At 37.9% G+C, this 13,325-nt stretch overlaps 1 pseudogene; it reads right to left on the reverse strand.

Annotated features, from left to right (window-relative positions):
* Nucleotides 1-11,906: 11,906 nt before the first annotated feature.
* Nucleotides 11,907-12,728, reverse strand: LOC106743850 (annotated as a pseudogene).
* Nucleotides 12,729-13,325: the final 597 nt, after the last annotated feature.

A 13,325-nucleotide genomic window follows, 5' to 3' on the forward strand; every position in this document is an offset into this window, starting at 1 on the left:
GTTTTTTCTAATCCTCGAAACACTTCAAAAAATCATATTTTGTGACCTTGTTCAGCTCCTCCTTCGATGCCGTCTTTATCTCCTCAATCGTAGCGTAGCGTCGTCCTTTCATGTGCCTCTTCAGTTTCGGGAACAAGAAAAGTCACAAGGGGCCAGGTCTGGGGAATACGATGGCTGCGGCATCATTAGTGTGTTGTTTTTGACAAAAAATTCGCGCACAAACAATGATGTGTGAGCATCGCAGTTTCGCGGCGACCCGTCTCATGCCCAAATCATTAGTAAAAATCGAATGGCACTAGCCAATCGATATGTTTAGGTCCTCAGCAACTTCTCTAACGGTGATTCGACGATTGGCCAATACTATTTTCTTNATCGTAGCGTAGCGTCGTCCTTTCATGTGCCTCTTCAGTTTTGGAAACAAGAAAAGTCACAAGGGGCCAGGTCTGGGGAATACGATGGCTGCGGCATCATTAGTGTGTTGTTTTTGACAAAAAATTCGCGCACAAACAATGATGTGTGAGCATCGCAGTTTCGCGGCGACCCGTCTCATGCCCAAATCATTAGTAAAAATCGAATGGCACTAGCCAATCGATATGTTTAGGTCCTCAGCAACTTCTCTAACGGTGATTCGATGATTGGCCAATACCATTTTCTTTACTTCATCAATGTTTTCAATGTCTGTTGTTAACGTGCTCAGGCGTCCGGCACGCTCTTCGTCGTTCACATCTTCTCGGCCCTCTGAGAACATTTTGTACCACCGATAAACGTTGCTTCGGTCCAAGGTAGCTTCACCATATGCCACAGTCAACATTCGGAATGCGTCCGCGCACTTAATTTTGTTTTTAACACAAAATTTGATACAGATTCTTTGATCCATTTTTTGAATAGGCAAAAATCGAAGACGAGCCAAAACACTTCCAAGCAAAACAGCTATCAAAGAATAACTGTATATTCAAAATGGCCGAACTTGTCGGCATAAGTGAGGGACATGAGTATCAACATAACGCAACAAAAAAATCGAAAATCGTATATACGTAACCCGCGGAAATTCAAAATTCGCGATACTTTTTGAACAGATCTCGTATTAGTTGCTTGAATTAATTCTCACTGTTTTTTACTACAAAAATTCGCCTTTATTTCAAAAGAACACTGCATTATATATCAGTAAAATTTTATTTATATTAAATTATTGTCCTTCGGAAGTTACAATATTTCACACTTTTCGGGTAACACATGGATTCCACAATAGAAAAATTCAGGTTCTTTCTCAGATATCCAATCATAGAGCCATTTTTTTATATCTTCGAAAGAACTGAAGTGCTACTCACAAAGGCTGTCCTGCATTGATCAAAACAAATGGTAATCTGAAAAAGCAATGTCTGGCGAATAGGACGGGTAGAGTAAGATATCCCATCCAAAAGTCTTCAAGACTTTCTTTACTGGTGTCGCAACATGTGGTTTAATATAGTTATGGACAAAAATAGTTTTGTCATGTCTTTTGGCGTATTGCGGGCGTTTTTCTTTGAATGTTTGATTCAAATTGAGTATTTGTCGTCGTTGGCGTTCAGCATTGATGGTTGGACTCGGTTGCAGTAGCTCACAATACTACACCGACTTGATCCTACCAAGTGCACAGCATGACCATCTTACCGTGAATAACATATTTTGGCGTTGATGTTGTTATTGATGATTCGCCAGGACGCGTTTATGATTTCTTGCGCTTAGAATTGTCGTAACGAATCCAATTTTTATTGCCAGTCACAATTCGAAGCAAGAACTACTTCCGTTTGTGTCTTTGAAGCAGCAATTCACAAATACTTAACGTTTCGCAATGTTCTTTCTCTTAATGCGGGACCCAGTTTTCCAGCTTCTGGATCATTTCCATTGTTTCTAAATGTTTGTTGACGGTTGACTCATTGATATTTAGTGCTTCCGACAACTCTTTAAGCGTCTGATATGAATCTTCTTCCAGTAATGCCTACAATCCCCCTCTTTCAAACTTTTTCTGCTGACCAGGACGCTCTTTGTCATTCACGTCAAAACCGTTGCCTTTGAATCTTCTGAACTAATTTCTGCAAGTAGTTTCAGATAAAGCATGCTCCTCATAAGCCTTCACTAACAAACGATGACATTTAGCAGCAGATTTCTTGAGATGAAAGCAGAAAAATAATGATTCCCGCAAATTCTTTTTTGTTTACGAAACATGACATCTTCAACGCGATAAAAAATTCTATTCTTTGCATTACGATTTAATGTCACACACTGGTTATTAAAACCTATTGATAGTACTTTCATATACATCAACAGTCAATTTTGGCCATATTAAAAAAGAATATCTACTAACTTGTATTAGTCAACGGCGAGAATTAATTCAAGCACCTACTACTTGGCAGTTTATATTTGTTACATCCTGGAAGAGGACGGACGCAACAAAATCGCGTACTCGCGCACTGGCGAGTCCTAAACGTACTGGTAGATCTGCAGATCAGTTCAAGGTCCGGGGAGGCCCATTTAATCCGATCACAGAACGTATGTTAGGTGGTTCTTTATTTAGGTCAAAGCACTTTATCTATTTACCTGGGATAGGACTATATGAGCGTGTTGAGAGGGGAATTTAGATTTCAGTGATTGAAAGGAAATGAATAAATAGTTTTAACGACTTAATTAAATTTAGACCTTCTTGAATAAAACAGATTATTAACACTATGCTATCCGGTGGCTCCACTGTGGTGCCATGCGAAAACTATCAGGTAAGCGCCGGTGGCTCCACTGTGGTGCCATGCCGAAAACATCGAGCAAGTGCCGGTGGCTCTATGTTGATGCCATGCAAAAACTATCGGGTAAGTGCCAGAGGCTCCACGTTAGTACTATGCAAAAATTATTGGGTGAGTAACGGTTGTTATATCGTGGTATTCAAAACTGTAGAACGAAAGTTAATATTGCGTGTTTTATTTAACAAACAGTAAATTACAGACCTAGCAACTTTGTGTTTTTATAAAAAACCGTGACCTTCGACAATAGCAGACGAAAAAAAAGACACAATTATACGTGATGAGTATGTGGACACCTTATCTGATGTTCCATCCGAAATTGAAGATGAGGCAGCATCTTTGGATGAATCTGAAATATTAGGTCTAGTAAATAGTAATCCATTATTTTTCTAATAGAGGGCTTTACTAATCTGTATCTCGCGTTATATAAGTCCGATCGGATTACGCCAGATGGCGTTAGAAAGATAAGATTTCGTACTAAAAAATCCTCTCAGAGAGTTTTGTGATTGCTTGACTCAGTATTGTTTGAGTACGCGTCAAAGATGGACCCCAGCGAAGAAAAAATACGCCATATTTTACAATTTTTCTTCGATAAAGACGAAAACGCAAGCCAGGCGGCTAAAAATGTGAATAGTGTTTATGGTCCTGATACTGTAAGAGCCAATCACGCCCAATTTTGGTTTCGTCGATTCAGTTCCGGTAATTTTGATATCAAAGATGCACCACGCTCCGGGAGGCCAATTGTCAAAATGTTGATAATATAATGGAAATCGTCGAGTCCGACCGTCATGTAAGCACCGTTTCGATTGCCAAGGAGCTAAACATTGCACAAAAAAACGTTTGGAACCATTTAAATGAGGCTGGATTCAAAAAGAAGCTCGATGTGTGGGTGCCACACGAGTTAACGCAAAAAAACCTCATGGATCGAATTTCCATCTGCGAATCGCTATTGAATCGCAACAAAATCGATCCATTTCTGAAGCGGATGGTTACTGGTGATGAAAAGTGGGTCAATTACGACAACGTCAAGCGAAAACGATCGTGGTCGAATCGCGATGAGCCGGCGCAAACGGTGGCCAAGCCAGGGTTGACGGTCAGGAAGATTTTGCTGTGTATTTGGTGGGATNCCTGTGTATTTCGTGGGGTTGGCAGGGAATTATCTACTATGAGCTGCTCCCCTACGGCCAAACTCTTAATTTGAACCTGTACTGTCAACAATTGGACGTCTGAAGGAAGCGATCGCCCAGAAGCGGCCAGCTTTGGCCAATAGGAGAGGAATTGTGTTCCATCGGGATAACGCCAAGCCACACTCATCGATAGTGACTCGCCAGAAGCTCCCGGAGCTTGGTTGGGAGGTTCTTTTGCATCCACCTTATAGTCCGGACCTGGCACCAAGTGATTACCACTTGTTACTGTTTATGGCGAATTATTTGCTAGTGAAAAATTCGCCTCAAGGGAAGCTTGTAAAAATCGACTTTCACAGTTTTTTGCCAATAAGGACGATGGTTTCTATGAGAGAGGCATAATGAAATTACCTTCGAAATGGCAACAAGTTATCGAACAAAACGGTGCATATTTGACCTAAATCGGATCATTGTAACAATGTTAAATAAAGCCTCCAATTTGATACAAAAATAATGGATTACTTGTTACTAGACCTTATATGTAGAAGGAGAATTCGGCGAACGCTGCGCAAACTGAACAGCCTACAATGGGATGTCCTAACTCATCCACCATATTCTCCTGATATCGCACCTCCTGATTATCACTTGTTCCGGTCACTGCAAAATCATTTAAATGGAAAAAAAATTGACTCTTTGGATGCCTTAAAAAACGTCGTGTCTTCGTTCTTCGAATCTAAACCGCGCAGTTTTTATGATCGGGGCATCCGTATGCTGCCAGAACGTTGGAAAAAGATTATAGACAACGATGGAGAATATATCATTGATTGAATAAAGAACTTTGTTTGCCTAATCACTGTCTGACTTTTACTCATAAACTCCGCACGAACTTTTGCACTCACCCAATACTTCCCAGAGATGCAAACAATATCGAGAATGTCGTGGAACTATTTATAGGGTACGACTTGTTTGAATTTATTAGTACCGAAATGAACAAGTACTACGATCAAAATTACACCAAGAGGAAGCCCGATAAAAAAAGTGCAAAATTTTTCAATATTACGGCAGTCGAACTTAAAAAATGGTTTGGACTAGTTATTTTTATGGGAATCGTTAAGAAACCAAGGATTGACGATTATTGCTCGACAATTCCACTTTTGGAAACACCAATATTTGGTAAAACGATGTCCCGCAACAGATTTCGTCAAATATTATCGTTTTTACATTTCTCGGATAATAGTAACATGCCAGAAAATGCCGACCGACTGTTTAAAGTACAAGGTATAATTGATTATTTTACAAAAAAGTTTCAAGAAAACCTCAATCTTCGTCAAAATATTACTATAGATGAAGGAATGATACCATGGCGTGGGCGATTAAGTTTTAAAGTTTATAACCCCTCAAAAATTACAAAGTACGGTATACTTGTCCGGATGTTGTGTGATTCCGTTACGGGATATATTTCGCGTTTAAAAATATACTCTGGCATTAAAAAACCTTTAAAGGATATAGTGATACAACTATTGGAAAATGTTACTGGAAAATGGCATCACCTGTATATGTATAATTACTATAACAATGTGGGACTTGCGGAAGATTTGCTTACCAAGAAAATTCGCGTTTGTAGAACGCTGCGGCAGAATAGAGGACTACCGGCAAAGTTGAAAAACTGCAAACTAAATGTATTTGAAACCAAATATCAGCGAAGAGGAGCGGTACTCGCGCAAGTATGGAGAGCATCGAAGACGAAAATAATAAAAACAATTTCTACCATACACAATGGCACTTTAGTTGACACAGCAAAAGAATGCCGAAAAACCAATAGAACGATTAAAAAACCAACATCTATTTTGGATTATAATAAATATATGAAAGGAGTAGATCGCGCTGATTAATTTTTAAGCTATTATCCTATATTCCGGAAAACCATAAAATGGTCAAAGAGAGTGGTGTTATACCTCTTCAGTTGCGCTCTATACAACGCGTTCTTACTGCAGCAACATTATAATACAGATCCCAAGAAACTCTGCTTTCATGACTTTTTATTGAAAATATGCGAATCTTGGATAAAAGATTATTTACCAGTTGGTGAAGAGAACTTCGAGATCTCCAGTGCATCGCGTGCTTCCAGTCGTCAATCGATCAACAGACTTTCCGGCAACGTAAAGGAACACCAGCTCATACGTATTTCAGAAACCAACAACCGAAAACGCAGAAGGTGTCATGTGTGTTACAAAAACAAAAAAATTAGGAGAATTAATTTAATGTGTAAATCTTGTGGAGTTGCACTTTACCTCGGAGATTGCTTTTTTTCATTTCATTTAAAAAATAAATACTAAGTATCTAACAAAATGTAAATAAACAGGTAAACATATTATACAAAAAAATCTTGTACTTATTTACATATCAATACCCCCACAATTTCGAGAAAATAGAGTGACAGGATTGAGACATGAGAACTGACGATAAAATTAATAAAGAAGAACCTCGAAACACCGCCGGCGGTAAGCGATATTATTTAAGTCAGTCCCACCGGCGCCCCACAAGAAAATCTAGATTAGACGTGCGGACGGCATAGTGTTAATAACATAATTTGGTTCTCGGATGGACTAATAATAGTGGTAAATTGATGAGAAAAGTTATTATAAAAGATACAACATTTGAGATATGTGGGTTAACATTAAACAACTTTTATAAATCAGCATTATTAAAATAATGCAGATACGAGATAAAGATTAAAATAAGATAAAGGAAAAAGTAATTCGTGTAACTTAATATCATACGATCGGATTTAACATAACAAGAATGTTAACGTGTCGGTATGGCGAGGAAAACATCATTATATAATACGAGGAAGATCATTATTACGCAGTGTACGTGTGTGGTTTGAGGAGCGAGATGGGATTGGAGATTGGATTGAAATGATTAAAAGTCATGTTTAAATATGAAATCGAGACTTACGATTTAGATGAATCAACTGTGATGAATAGTACGTAGAACATGGGTTCGTTGATCATGGTGTACCAGATTTGCGGAATATGAAGATAGACTAAGACTGTGGACTGATCCCGGAATATGAAGATAGACTAAGACTGTGGACTGCTAAAGACTGAGAATATAGAGTGGACTATTAACTGAACTAGACAGAACTGAGACTAAGAATGATTGAAAAGTATAGAAGACGACTGAGAATGAAGATGGGAACTAAGACTCAAGACTGGACTATGAACTGAACTAGACAGAACTGAGACTAAAAAGGACTGACAACTGAGCTCGCGGCAAAAAAGTGAGGATTATATAGGGAAGGTTTCAGGGGGTGGATGACGATCACCAATGAGAGAAAGTTGCGTGGAAAATTTTTATTATGGAAAATTCTTAATACTATTTGAATGTCATAAACGATCATAAGAACATAAACCTATCAAAGAGCCTTCGTTCGACCGGTTATGTACATAGGCGGAGAAGATCGCAGACCAATCGGAAGCCTTATGACGTATTTGGACGGTGTGTAGTCGTATCTTTTCTATAAAAGCGCTTGTTCAAATTTGTTTTCTTTACAATCATAAAAGAAGGAATTCGCTGCTATCCAGAGACCTAGAATGGACAAATACGTGCCTATCGTAGAGGCGGCAAGATTATCTTAGATATAAAAAAAGGAATTTGTTGTTCCCGGTGTACCTAGGATGTAAATAAAACTACATACCATACGTAAAGGCGAAAAAGACGATAGATGCATTGAGAAGCATACGGCATGTTTAGCGGCGGCCATTGTAATCTTATCTTTATTACAGTAGCGCTTGCCAGAAGTCCGTCTGTTTCCCAATCATATAAATAAAAAGTGGAATTCATAGCTTACGAGATACCCAGGACGTAACATCTTTGATTCTATTACATTTTTTTTGCAATTTAATTCGATTACGATTACCAAGTGGTAATAAAATTAATTCATTGTTATTCTTTATATCAGCACACAAAGCCAAGAGTATCAAACAATTCGGAGTGTTAATTCATTCCTCCCGTTTTTTAGTTATCTGTACAAGAAACTATGTCATAGCTACAAATTTCAAAGCTGAAACAAATTAAAATGAAAATAAAAAATTATGAAAGAGAAAAGTAATTGATAATGTGACGGTATCTATTACAGAATTAATATATCTACCATACCTACTCTCGGGAGGATATGTCAAGACCAAATAGCAATGTGTTGTATGGACTCTGTATAATGATTATGTAAAACAGCAATTCCTAAATTAGAGAATCTTCATGGAAGCATTATTTCTTGTAGCTTGCTCGCTGTTTCGTTTGCAAAATTTATACCAGTGTTTTAAAAATTATTTATAAAGTAATATATAACACATGTTCAATTTACTTAAAATACAGTATAGCAATGTAAGTATAGAAATATATATATTGTAAAATGTGGGTGTAATATGTAACGAATACTGTAAACAAAGAGAAAATGTAATTTTGATAAGTACATACTTGATAATAGAATCAAATGCACTGGTGGTTAAGTTAGGTTTGCAGCATATAAATTGCCTTGTTGTTTCATCTATAACATTTTCATTAAAGAACTAATGTTTTTATCTACTAGGTCTGTTCAAAAAGTATCGCGAATTTTTAATTTCCACAGGTTACGTATATTCGATTTTAGATTTTTTTGGCGTTATGTTGATACTCATGTCTCTCATTTATGCCGACAAGTTCGGCCATTTTGAATATATAGTTATTATTTGACAGCTGTTTTGCTTGGACGTGTTTTGGCTCTTCTTCGATTTTTGCCTATTCCAAAAAATAGATCAAAGAATCTATATCTAATTTTGTGTGAAAAACAAAATTAAGTGCGCGGACGCATTCCGAATGTTGACTGTTGCATATGGTGAAGCTACCTTATATCGAAGCAACGTTTATCGGTGGTACAAAATGTTCTCAGAGGGCCGACAATATGTGAACGACGAAGAGCGTGCCGGACGCCCGAGCACGTCAACAACAGATAAAAACATTGATGAAGTAAAGAAAATGGTATTGGCCAATTGTCGAATCACCGTTAGAGAAGTTGCTGAGGACCTAAACATATCGATTGGCTTGTGCTATTCGATTTTTACTAATGATTTGGGCATGAGACGGGTCGCCGCGAAACGGCGATGCTCACACATCGTTGCTTGTGCGCGAATTTTTTGCCAAAAACAACACACTAATGATGCCGCAGCCACCGTATTCCCCAGACCTGGCCCCCTGTGACTTTTTTTGTTCCCGAAACTGAAGAGGCACATGAAAGGACGACGCTACGCTACGATTGAAGAGATAAAGACGGCATCGAAGGAGGAGCTGAACAAGATCACAAAAAATGAATTTTTGAAATGCTTCGAAGATTGGAAAAAACGTTGGCACAAGTGTATAATATCTGATGGGGATTACTTTGAAGGAGACAAAATAGATATTCATGAATAAATAAATAATTTTTGAAAAAACACAAAATTTGCGNCTTTTTGAACAGACCTCGTATATGTCAAAATTAAGTAATTGTTCATTAATTATATTTTCATTAATTATAAGTTTGCTTTTATGTATCTTTTGTATGTTTTATAACATGTAAAAAATATCATTGCAACCGTCCTGTGACTGGCTGAACAAACGAAAACGAAAGATATACAAACAGGTACAAACAAAGTACTTTTTCGAATACCGCTGACTATTTTAATTGGCTAATTTGAGATATCTTGAATATCAGCAAAATTAACATTTAGTCTTAAATGGAGAAAATTGTATTTCCGAACTCTTTGAAGTGCAAACAATACCGAAAGGGATTCAAACAGATACGAACAATGCTGTTTAGAATGTCGTTAGCTGTTTTTTGATATCTCGCAAAATAACTAAGTTTGCTATGAAGCGCTACGTTAAAACTAAAACATGTGGTATCTCTGAATTCTTTGAGGTATAAACGAAATGAAAGAGATGCAAACGGATATAAACGATGCTCTTTCGAATAATATAAGCGAAAGTAAAAATTCTTTTAGTCGGGCGTTGACTATTTCTTTATCTTTCTATCTTTCAAACCTTTGAGATATAAACGAAAACGGAAGTGATATAAATAGGTACGAACGGAGTACAATCAGTATATATTAAGTATTTCTACTTTTTCCAAAATTGGGCACTAGCTTCGCATCAACGTTGACTATAAAATGTAATAAAATAACAGTATGGAGATAGAAAGAATAGACGGAGTGATGGAAGGAAAGTATAACAGTACCGGTATTAAAAAGAGGGGAACGGAAGGTGGTAGAGGACTACAAGGGGGTGAGGCTGATGACGATGGAATATAAAATATACACGATGGTGCTGGCGGAGAGACTGAAGGAAGAAATAGAGGAGAAGGAATTGGTGTTGGCATAATCAGACAGGTTTTAGGAGAGAGATGGGTACAATAGTTAACATATACATTGTAAACTATTTAGCGAATACGCAATTGGAAGAATAAAGGGGAAAGATAATAGCGATATTCGTGGGTTTGAAAGCGGCTTTCGACTCGGTGAACAAAGGGATATTAATGAGAGAAATGATGGCAAGGGAGGTAAGGGAAGGATTGGTAAGTAGGGTGAAGTAGATATATAAGGAGATGAAGAGTAGGGTGAGGATAGGTGATGAAATGGTGAAAGCGTTTTGGATGGCGAGAGGAGTGAGGCAGGAATGTCCGCTAAGTACATTGCTTTTTATTTTATTAATGGCGGATTTGGAGGAGAAGATGAAAAGGGTGAATTGGGGAGGAGTATAGGTGGGAGGAGAGAAATTGAGGACACTAGCATACACGGACAATACAGTCCGTACTATTATTGGCAGAGGAGGAGGAAGAGATGAGAAATATGATTGATAGGTTGGGATGGTACATGGGGGAGAAGGGGCTGAAAATGAACGTGAGAAAAACAAAAATAATGATGTTTTGAAGATGAGAAGGGAGGGAAAAAAAAGGATTATAGATGGGAGGGGGGATAAAGGAAATAAAGGAAATGTAGTATTTGGGATACAAATTGCAAAAGAAATGGGGAAAGGCAGAAAAGGCAGGTAGAAGAAAGGGTAAAGAAAGTGGCAGCGGTGATGGGGAAATATGGGGGATAGGAAAGAAAAGGTTCGGGAAGGATTGGAAGAGAAGAATAATGGTTATTTGACAAGCTCGTATGGACAGTGGCGGGAAATGGAGTAGAGACATGGGGATGGATAGAGAGGGAGTGGATGGAAAGACTACAGGAAAGACACTTGAGGTGGGTGATGGGAGTGAAAAGGAAGACACCAGGATACATATTAAGAGAGGAGATAAAGAGAAAAAAATTAAGGAGTAGGGTAGGATTGAGGGCATTGAAATATGAGAGAAGATTGGAAGAAGAAAAGAGGAAAGTTGGGGGAGGAAGTGTATGATAGAAGGGAGTGAGAGAAGAAGAAGAAGGGAGGCAAGGACGAAAGAGAATGGAGAGGGACGGGAGGGAGGGGAGAGGAACGGGAAGAACGGGAGGGACGGGAGAGGAAAAAGAGAGGAGAGGGTTTTTGGAATGGATAGGAATGGAGGAGGAGGAAGCGTTAGGTTTCATTAGCGGAGGGAGGAAGAGGGTGAAGGAGATAAAGAGAAAGGAGAGGGAGATACAAAGGGGAGAAAAAAGAGAGAAGGAGAGAAGGAGAAAAGAGATAAGAGAGAAGAAGAGTAAAGAGTATCAAGTTATAACAAGTATCATGGGAGAGTGAAAGGGGAGGAAATACCATAGTATATGGAAAATAGATGGGGGAAAAATAGGTGCAAAAAGTATTGAGGTTTAGGATGGGAAATGAGATGAAAAACGGAAGATATTGGGAGAAAAAAGAGGAAAGAGTATGTAGGATATGTGGGAATGAGTAAAAGACATGGGAGCATGTGTGGAAGACATATAGGGAAAGGAAAGAGGGAGGGAGAGAAAGTTGGCATGGACAGAGCGGATAGATATTGGGAGGTGTTTCAACGGGGGAGGTTGTTTCAAAGGCGATATTTTACTTTTATTTTTGCTATGAGGTTTCCACGTGTATAGAGCTACCTGTTGGCAAAATGCTTTTGCACGGCTGTACCCATACCGTATTTGTTATTCCCGTATATGTAAACCACTGGCAGATTCCACAATTTTCCCATGCCTTGAAGAGCTGATCCTGCAATGCCTCGCTATCTCCGTACAACATGAAGGACACGGCACCTCTGCTGTTGTATTTGTGTGCTAACGCGATGCCAGTACCAATCGATTCTAATGTCGCGAAAATTTGTTCAAAGTTCTAACATATCCGGTCATGCAAGTGATTGAGTGATCTACATGTCCATCAACGATGCCGTCGTAGCCGTAAAAGCGTGGCGCATACATATACATGGAGCCACCCTTGCTTTGGAAGAACCGGTTTTGTGACACATAAGTCCTGCGAAAATCGTGCGAGCAAGTATATCAAACACCACGGTAAAACCGTGACACCTATACGCCGTGATAAGGATATCCTCTTTATCCATAGCCATCGTTATGCCAACAGTCACGACTTCCTACAAAGGCACAACGCGAAACATAGTACACTTTCAAATTTTATCCCGACGCAACATTAAATATTTTAACGTTGGCTTATATCGTTTCGCGATTCTTTGAATTCTCGATCTTACATGTCCGTACCTAACAAGCGTACAAGTGCAGAAAGCTGTTGATAAGCCGCAAACGGTATAAGTCCGCGGTTCTGTTCCACATTCAACGTATGTGGTTCGTTATCTTCAGAGCATATGTGGTTTCCTCATTGTTCAAAATCGATTATTCAGATTGTCCTTGGTCCAAACGATACAGTCGAATTTCTGTAAGAGAGGAAAAAGTTGGATGGATAAATATAAGGAAAAGAAATTCTGTTGAGTCAATATGATTTCCAGTAGAGCACGTAATTGGAATAAATCGTTATTCAGTAGCAATATCATTTAAGCTAATAGTTAATTTATTGAAACAGAATATTATATTAATATTTCGTATATTAATTTTTAGTTAAATAGAAATAGATAGAGAGATATGTTTATTCTCGACCTATTTGGTGTCTCTAACTATCAACACATAATGAAAGATTTATAATTAGATAATCTTATTATAGTTGCTTCTGTAATAGCTTTACCGTAATATTATCAATAATAATCGTGTATTGCAACTACTATTTTTTTTGTTAGAGTAACAAGAGGTATGGCTGACAAAAATAATTATAATTTTGTTAATATTAATCATTATCAATTTTTTCTTTCAGCATAGACAAATTTTTTAAGTGTGCAAAAATATTATACATTAATATTACTAATAATTTTTAATAATATAATAATATTCAATAATACCAAATAGAAAATAAGTTTGAATGGATTTATTTAATAATGAAATATTGTTTTTCACAATGCTGACAAATAAAATATCTAAAT

Source organism: Dinoponera quadriceps, unplaced genomic scaffold (genome assembly GCF_001313825.1).
Source record: "Dinoponera quadriceps isolate SergipeBrazil2010 unplaced genomic scaffold, ASM131382v1 scaffold1257, whole genome shotgun sequence".
NCBI lineage: Eukaryota > Metazoa > Arthropoda > Insecta > Hymenoptera > Formicidae > Dinoponera > Dinoponera quadriceps.